We start from the raw sequence: 9,837 nt of genomic DNA, 5'->3' as shown, positions 1-9,837 counted from the left end.
GTGGGTGGTGGCGGAGGGGGTGGTCGTGGCGGGGGGGGGGGGGGAGAGGGGGGGAGAGGAGGGAGAAGAGAACTCAATGATATTGTGTTATACTTATAGGTTGATTCCTAATCCAACTCTCATCAGAGATACTTCATCTAGCAACTGATGGAAACAGATGCAGAGATCCACAGACAAAGATTAGGTAAAACTCAGGGAGTCCTGCTGAATAGGGCAAAGAAAGACTGTAGGAACTAGAGGGCTTAAGAATACTATAAGTAAATGTACAGAATCAATGAACCTGGACTCACAGAGGCTCACTGAGACTGAGTCAAGAATCAGAGAGCCTGCATGGATTTACCCTAGGTCCTCCACAGGTTATAGTTGTGTAGCTTGTTATTTTTTGTGGGACTCCTAACAGAGAGAGCAGGGGCAGGATGGGGCCTGTTTCTGATGCTTTTGCCTGTTTTTGAGGCCCTTGTCCTCCTATTGGGATGCTTTGTCCAACCTTAATATCAGCAGAGGTACCTAACCTTATTGTAACTTGATGTGCCATATTTGGTTGATATCCCTGGAAGGCCTGCCCTTTTCTGAAAGGAAACAGAGGAGGAGTGGATAGGGAAAGAGGAGGTGGTAGGGGGAACAAATGAGAGGGCAGGAAGGAGGGAAAACTGAGGTTGGGATCAATTTATATAAATTAATAAAAAATAAAGTTTAAAAAACACACAAAAAGTGTTTACACAAAAGGTCTACATTACAGGGTCTCTGGTACTGAAAGGCACTCTACCCACTTAAAAGAGAAAGAGAAAGAAGAAGCTAGCCACAATTCATTTCTCTCCAATGGTGTGCTACCTGCAAGCTATGCTAGGGTCATGGTGGCACAAAGCTTGTGGGAGTAATCAACCAATGTCTGATTTGACTTAATACCCAGTCCACAAGATGGAATCCATACCTAACACTGCTTGAGAGAACAAGAAGCTGGGACAAGACAGCCCGTGGACCTAGGGTGAAACCAAATACCACTGGTCTAAAAAGAGGAAAAGAGTATATAGTGATAAAATAGCTCATCATGGTATTTTACTATACTTATAGATTCGTGCCTTGCTCAGCCATCATCAGAGAAGTTTCTTCCTGCAATAGATGGCCTCAAATATAGACACCCACAGTGAGACTTTATGCAGAGAGTAAGAGACCCTGGAACATTCAACCTAAAATGGGTCGACTCGATCAAATTCCTCCCTTCAGAGCTCAGGTAACCCTGTGGAAGCCGGGGGGGTGGGGCAGGAGAAAGGCCTGCACCAAGTCCTCTGTTTATATTATGGCTTCTAATTTAGTATTTTTATGCTGTTCCTGAGGGTGCTAAATGTGTCTGTCTCTGACTTGTCTAACATCTCTTAGGCTCTTCTGTTGGTTTGTGTAGTCCAACTTCCACGTGACAGTTTTGGTTTTATCTCACTATATTTTGTTTTTAAAAATGTATGAATGAATGAGTGAATGAATGAAACATAGCCACTAGAGTAAAGGTCAAAGAAAAAAAAAAAGAAAAGAAAAAGAAAGAAAGAACCAATTCCTGGTAATGGATATTCTATTTTGTAGTGTATGATGTTTAGTTCAACTATTATCTCCCTACCACTGTACAGTAGCTCTTTTTAAATTCTCTTTATATATGTATATATTTTACGAGGTTTCTACAGTATTAGTTTACATACAGCTTTTTCAAAATTCTATTAGTATTAGATAATTCTTGTTGTATTTCCTCTACCTTGACCTACCAACACCCACCACATGTAACCTTTCTTGTTATGGTTCACCTAGAGACACCTGGGTTTTCACAAAGAGCCAAAAATACATGCTGGAGAACAGAGGGCATCTTTAACAAACGGTGCTGGTCAAACTATATGGCTGCATATAGAAGAATGAAACTAGCTATATACCTCTTATCCTGCATAAAACTCATCTCCAAATGAATCAAGGTCCTTAACATACAACCTGATACCCTGAATCTAATGGAACAGAAAACGGAATATGTTTGAATTCATGAACACAGGAAAGTACTCTCTGGATAGGAGGAAAAATGTAGTCAACAATACCACCCAGATTTGAACCATGCCAAATATACAAATATCTGGAAAGATGTGCTCACTAAGAAAACACTGACACAAATATGGGAGTAACTAACCATGTTTGGATTGGATTTACATCTCATTCCATGAAATAAAACCCATACACAATACTGTCAATGAGTCAAGAACATGATATTAGATAGATCATAAACCCTAGATGATAATTTAATACTATTTTTTATTAATAATTTTATTCATTTCCATTTCAAATGATATCCCCCTTCCAGGTTACCCGTTCACAGACCCCCTCATCCCATAGCCCCCTCCCCCTCCAACCTAGTACTATTATTTTGCTAATTGAACATAGTAATATATTTCCATAGCTAATTGAACATAGTAACATATTTTCATACACATAGATCAGGGCATCACTGAAAGATCATCAAGACAGCTTCTTCTTGCAACACATGCAAATTAATGCAGAATTTGACAATTTATCAATATGCAGGGAATAAGAGACTTTGGAATATTGAGCCTTAAATGGGATGTCTATATCACTCCCCTGCCCTTAAGGATCAGGGATCTGTGTGGTTGAGGGGGCAGAAAGATAATAGCCAGAGCTGTGACTGACTTCAAGGAAACTATGTTTTACAGACACAACCATGAAGAGGCATATATGAATTTACATAGACTGTGAGGACATGTACAAGACCTTCACAAGCTTAATCCAAACAAACACAGCATGGAAGTAAGAAGGTGACCATGAAGTTCTACCTCTAGTCAAGGAGCCATTGGAATTTCATTGCTATTGAGTAAGGCAAAGTCAGTTGTCTTCAATTGTGTGACAATCAGAATACTGATCACATTCTAGGCCAGACCCGATCCCCATGATCACTTCTTCTTCCTCTTCCTCTTCCTCTTCCTCTTCCTCTTCCCCTTCCCCTTCCCCTTCCCCTTCCCCCTCCCCCTCCCCTTCCCCTTCCCCCTCCCCCTCCCCCTCCTTCTCGACCTCCTCCTCCACCACCACCATCACCATCATCATCGTCATCATGGAGAAAGAACATAAACGTGAGAGGGTAGAGAGATGGCAGAAGACTTGGGAGAGTGGGATAATTATGCCCAAAATATATATCAAGTTCTCAAAGAATAAATAAAAACAGTATTTAAAAGAAAAATACTATAGAAAAGCAAGTGGAAGGGAACTTTTTGACTGGAAGGAGTAGGGAAATCTGATCAAAATACACTGTATGGAATTCTCAAAGAACTACTAAAAATGAAAAGAAATACTATTAATGAAAAACTCCATAAAATCTTGCTTTTTGTTCAGATACTCTATCCAGAACTAGTCTTAAAACTCATTTATTGAGCATTCCTTAAAATCTTTTTTATACTGTATAGTCACTTTTAAAATACAGAGGATAAAATTACCTATTTTACATCATTGAACTTGTTTTAGAAAGCTATAACCTCTTTGGTACTACTATATAATTGCTCAAATACTTTAGTAAAAGATAACATACTTTTTGTTTGGATTGAGCTTGTGAAGGTCTAAGTTCCATTTCCCTGTGGTACAAGGCTATACAATTTCTGGGAGAAATGGTTAAAGAACATAATTTGCCATCAGTCAGTCTGTATGTCCAAACCAAAGGCAGAAGCAGTTCAGTTGTAGTATCTTTAAGCAAAATCAATGACACTTGAGGCCAAAGGCTGGGTGCTTAATTGGCAACTGGAGGTTTCATCTAAATGACTGTTTCTACCCACTGACTTTCTGCTTCAGCTCACTCAGGGGTCTCAACCACAGCCAATCCAGCCACGAAGTAGGCCAGTCCAACTCTTCTGTGCATCACTTCCTGATAATGAGGATTGGGGCTGTGAAATTCATTTTTAGAAGAGTTTCCTGAAGCCCTGCTACATAATTTAATATAAAATTGACCTTAAAGGTTTGCTAAAACAATAAATAGTTTCTAGAAACTCTAAACTATTGCTGATGCCAAGAAGCGCTTGCTGACAGGAGTATGGTATAGCCATCCCCTGAAAAACTCTGCCAGAGCTGGACCAGTACAGATGTGGATACATGTAGCCAACCATTGGACTGAGAACAGGGATCCCAATGGAGAAGTTAGGGCAAAGACTAAAGGAGCTGAAGGGGTTTGCAGTAATATCAACCAACCAGACACTCCAGAGCTCCCAGGGACTAAACCACCAACCAAAGAGTACACATGGGGGAACCCATGGCTCCAGCTGGATATGTAGCAGAGGATTGCCTTATCAGGCATCACTTGGAGGGGACCCCTTTGGGTCCTATGGAGGCCAAATGACCCATGGTAGAGGAATGCTAGGGCGCTGAGGCAAAAGTGGGTGGGTGGGTGAGGGAACACCCTCACAGAGGCAAGGGAGAAGGGGATGGGGGTTTGTGGAGGGGAAACTGGGAAGGTGGATAACATTTGAAATGTCAATAAATAAAATAACCAATAAAGATGAAAGAAAGGAACTATTGATATTCCCTTCATTGTTTTGAAGTGGCATGTTACTACCTGAAAGAGGAAACTTGTTGCTTTGGTATCATCCTTATCTTCCTGTCATTTTTAATGTGGCTGCACTTTCCATGAACTCCACATATAACTAATGAAGAAGCTCCTCAGGAAACACAAAGTATCAAAGAAAGGAAGCAGAGGCAACTGAAATCAAAGGTTTTTTGTATGAATAGGACATTTCATAGAGTAAGTAATCAAGCTCCCTTTCCCCCATAACTAAGCTGGGTCCATCTTGTTCAGTGACATGTGTCTCCCATGTAAGATGATTTGTTGTTTTCAGAGAATCATAGGATATCCTTTTAATTAGAAGGGAGGTAAGACCAAAATTAGAAAAATATGCAGGTATATATTAAGCAGTAAGAAGAGCAAAAGGATAGAAAGCTACAGTGTGTAACCTGTAGATACTAATTATCAACACTTTGGGAAAAATTTAAAAAGCAAAACAAAACAAAAAACAATAAAACATCTTGTTTTCTTCCCAGAAAGTTTATGTGCTGATTCCAATGAAAATGTTTATTTATTCAGGTAATTAATATTTCCTCATGGTAAATTGCTGGGAGCCAAACCCAGGAAACTACTACTGTTCTGGAAAGCCTAGTCAGTACAAGATTAAGAAAGGACATTCCCAGTCTCAGGTCCCAAGAATGTCTGGTATTTCCTGGGACCCAGATACGACAGTGAGATGGTCTTAGACAATGAGGATTCAATAGTGGGATAGCCTGAAGCAATGGCCCTTGCCTAAACTTCCCATTTTGCTGTGTCTTTATAACCTGGCTCCTGAAATTAAGTTGCAGAGCTTGATCAGAACCCTGGACTTGCTCTCCTCCTTTGTGTTTCTTGTCCCTTTATTCTTTCACCCCCTCCCTAAGGTCTTGTCGAATTCCCCATGGGCCAGGGCAGTAAATTTTCCTATGACAGTGATTTTTTTTTTAAAGCATAGCATTTTTAAACTCATTTTAGCAAAGAATATTGGAGGTATTTTTGGAAGTAATTACGGATAGCACCACGACACTCTACCTGTGTTACCTTTGTATTCACCAACCACCTACAACTATTTTTACAGAGTACAGTTGGCTAGGCAGATTGACAATGATATAGGCGCAAGTAACTTCTAAGATGAAATTCTTCTGCTCTGGTTTTACACAGCTTCAATGGGGCTTACTGGCCAGAAGTGTAATCAAGCATTAAAACCACAGAGTCCTACTGAAGTCAAACATACCAAAGTGCATACCGTAACTCAGTGTGTAGCTTATCCACTTTATATATGGACAACTGTGTGCTGTGATCTCTTTATACACAGATGAAAATGATGCTGGCTGTTCTAGTTGATTTTCCATTGCCGTAATAAAAGATCCTGACAAAAGCAGTTTAGGAGAAGAGTTTTATCTAGTTTACGATTACAGATTATGGTTTGTAATTACAGGGAAGCCACAGGGGAAGGGGGTTGAGACAGCTGGCCATACCATAGCCACAGTCAAGAGAATAGAAAAACAAATGCATCCATGTTGTCTGCTTTCAAGGTTACATAAGCTCAGCAATCATTCCCTACTTATATAGCTTAAGACCATCTACGTGCCTAGGGGATAGTGAGACCCACGGTGGATAGGAGCTTCCCACATCAATCAACAGTTAAGACATATACACTCCCCCCACACACATACATTGTCAATTTTCTCTATATACATTATCCCCCCTGCCCCCAAATCTCTCCAGTTGTGATGATTATCCCCAGGACCATGCATATACCAGGGAAGCAAATACACACTGAGTTACATTTCCAGTTTCACTTTTACTTTAGTTTTATTTTACATTCTTTTAAAAATTCTTCTTAAAACTATTAGTTAATCAAGTGGCACATAGTTAAATACTTTATACCAGCTGAAGAGACCCAAAGGATTCTGTAGTTGACAATCTCTAGACTACTGTCAATTACTAGTCAACTCCTGTCCTTAGATAAACCCTCACCCTTTTGCAATTAACTCCATAAGTCAGTGAGTTGATTGAACAGGTTACCTTGCTTTACTTTAACATAAAAAAAGACTAACTCCTCAATTATGGATTCTTGTGATGGATCACAGGGGTTACCTGGTTATAAGCCCATAAAAATCACCGTGCAAAACAGAGTAAGGTAAATACTATGTTTAAGGCAATAGGCACAAATGTCAATGGTTGGTTCACTTCTGGCTCCAAAGCTTGTTACTAACCATTCTGAGCGATTCACCCGAGGCTTCAGTGTTTCACTGTGACCAAGGCAGATAAGATTTTCATCTATTTAACTTATGGAAAGAAACAGCTACAGATTAACATGATAAAATCCATTAAACTAGGGTAAAGGTTATAGAAGGAGGGTATGGTATAGATCCAAGATAGCATTAAGCTGATTACTTGAGAGGATTTATCCATGCTTTCAAAAGTATTCCATGTCTAGATCCTGATGGTTATACAATCCTCTTCATTCTATGTTAAGGATGAAGAATATTTAACAATCTTTAAAAAAAAAAGTCTAAGAAGTGGCTGGCCTCAAAAAAAAAAAGCATCCAATTAAAGGGAAAGTGAACACTAAAATAGCAGTTAAGATAATGAAATATTTTTGGGCTCACATCTACAACTGCCAAATCCCTAGTTAGTTTCCCAATGTAAGAAATATGATCCAATTCAACTACTTTCTTTTTTTTACCCCTCTCTGAACTTTTCTGGCATATTCAGATGAGAAAATCTCTATCAGGCCAGAAAGTAAAAAGGAATCACGCGAAATCACTCAGAGGATAGCTACTTGTTCCGTTTAGATGAACTGTCCCATGATCAAGAAGTCAGATGCCACCTGAACATCATGCATAGCTCAGTTTTAGAAAGATGGTTCCAGGTCTTCATTTTAAATTTTACTGGCTTGGTCTTTGAAACAAATGTGGTCCAGTTCTATCCAATCTTGATGGGTGTCTATTTTTTTGAATAATTTTCGGGAAGCTTTCCCTTCCTCTTTTGAAAGATTTGTTCTTTGAGCAGGTTCTAATTCCATGCTAAAGCAGATAAGTTTAGCTACATTTTGCTGAAAATAATACCTATGTTCAGATTTTCAACCCAGATAAATATTTCTCGATTTGACATACAAAGTCAATCTGAAGATCTGTCTGAAATTTCTAATACATATTTCTTAAAAATTGTTTGCTGTGTCCTTCTGGTATGGTAGAATATCTTTTGAGTATATTCCCAGAAGCCATATAACTGGCTTTTCAGGTAGAACTGTTTTCAATTTTCTGAGGAACTGCCAGATGGATTTCCAGAGTGGTTGCACCAGTTTGCAATCCCACAAGCAATGGAGGAGTGTTCCCCTTTTTCCACATCCTCACCAGCATGTGCTATCACTTGAGTTTTTCATCTTAGCCATTCTGATTGGTGTAAGGTGAAATCACAGGTCTTTTTTATTTGCATTTCCCTGATGACCAAGGACTTTGAACATTTATTTAAGTGCTTCTCAGCCATTCAAGATTCCTCTGTTGAAAAGTCCCTGTTTAGCTCCGTACCCCATTTTTAATTGGGTTATTTAGTTTTATTAGCCCTCTATAGGATGTAGGGTTAGTAAAGATCTTTTCCCAATCTGTAGGTTATCATTTTGTCCTAATGACAGTGTCTCTTGCTTACAGAAGCTTTGCAGTTTCATGAGGTCTCTTTTTTCTTGAAATTAGAGCCTGAGCCATTGATATTCTGTTCAGGAAATTTTTCCCAGTGCCAATGAGTTCGAAGCTACTTCCCAGTTTCTCTTGTATTAGATTCATTGTGTCTGGTTTTATGTTCCTTTGATCCACTTGGACTTGAACTCTGTGCAAGGTGATAAATATGAATCAATTTGCATTCTTCTACATGTTGTCTGCCAGTTAGACCAGCATCACTTGTTGAAGATGCTTTCTTTTTTCTACTGTATAGTTTTGGCTACTTTGTCAAAACTCAGGTTTCCACAGGTATGAGGGTTTAGTTCTGGGTCTTCAATTCTATTATATTTCATCTATCTCTTTGCTAATATCATACACTTTTATCACTATTGCACTGTAGTACAGCTTGAGGTCAGAGATGGTGCTTCCTCTAGAAGTTCTTTTATTGTTGAGAATTTTTGGGTGTATCCTGGGTTTGTTGTTGTTGTTGTTGTTTAGATGGGCCTAGAAAATATCTTGATTGAGGTAACCCAGACCCAAAAGGACATGTATGACAGGAGCCTAGCTTGGCTGTTCTCGGAGAGGCTCTACCAGCAGCTGACTGAGACAGATGTAGATACTGACAGCCAACCACTGAACTGAGGTCAAGAACCCCTATAGAAGAGTTATGGGAAGGACTGAAAGAGCTGAAGGGGATGGCAACTCCATAGGAAGATCAACAGTGTCAACTAATCTGGACTCCTGAGAGCTCCCAGAGACTAAACCACAAACCAAAGAGCATACAGAGCTGGTCCAAGTCCTCCCAGCCCATATGTATCAGGGGACTATCTTGTCTGGCCTCAGATGGAGAGCATGTGAGTAATCCTATAGAGTCTTGATACCTTAAGGGAAGGGGGATGCGGGGGTTGGGAGGGAGCACCCTTTCAGAGGCATAGGGGAGGGGGATGAGGTAAAGAACTCTGAGGGGGGGATCAGAAGTGGGGAGCAGAATTTGGGATTTAAATAAATAAAATAATGAATTAAAAAATTATTGCTGTATCCTTCTACAACACAAAGAGAACTTCTATATTAGGACTCTATTCCTACTTCTTAATAATTTTTGTGTTAGGGAGTGGAATTTTCTCCTAGTTACAGTATTTTTTAACAGATACATACTTAAAACATACTGCTCACATGAAAACAAATGATTATTTATTAAATGATATCTCAGGATCATTAGTTAAGTCTATGCACACACGTGCATATACAAATGTATTCATAACTCTATCCAAATTATCACCTTACCTGAGGAACAGCAGACTTTCAATCTTGTATGCAGTTTCTGTCATACTCGGGAAAATCAACCCAAATTTAAGCCGCTGACTCATCCAAACTCTTCCCTCAAGCCGGATCAGAGTGAGAGGAAAATCAGTGTACCTGCTGCCCTAGCTGGTGACAGGGGCTGGCTTAACGGTTCTGTTGCAATCACCATGATTTCCTGAAGCACAGAAGGCCTGCAGTGCTACGTGTAAGAAAATGTTGTGAGTTTCCTAGAGAATTTGCCAAAAGATTTTTAATTTAGCACGAGAGAGAGAGAGAGAGAGAGAGAGAGAGAGAGAGAGAGAGAGAGAGAGA

The 9,837-nt window shown here is 39.6% G+C and overlaps 1 protein-coding gene across 3 annotated transcripts in view; it reads right to left on the bottom strand.

Moving 5' to 3' along the window:
• The window catches only part of Immp2l (inner mitochondrial membrane peptidase subunit 2), a 796,480-nt gene that overhangs the window by 71,057 nt on the left and 715,586 nt on the right, over nt 1-9,837 (bottom strand). The gene's annotated exons all lie outside the window — the stretch shown is intronic.

This window comes from Grammomys surdaster, unplaced genomic scaffold (assembly GCF_004785775.1).
Source record: "Grammomys surdaster isolate TR1022 unplaced genomic scaffold, NIH_TR_1.0 188, whole genome shotgun sequence".
Lineage (NCBI taxonomy): Eukaryota > Metazoa > Chordata > Mammalia > Rodentia > Muridae > Grammomys > Grammomys surdaster.
This window is presented reverse-complemented; position numbering and strand designations above follow the sequence as displayed.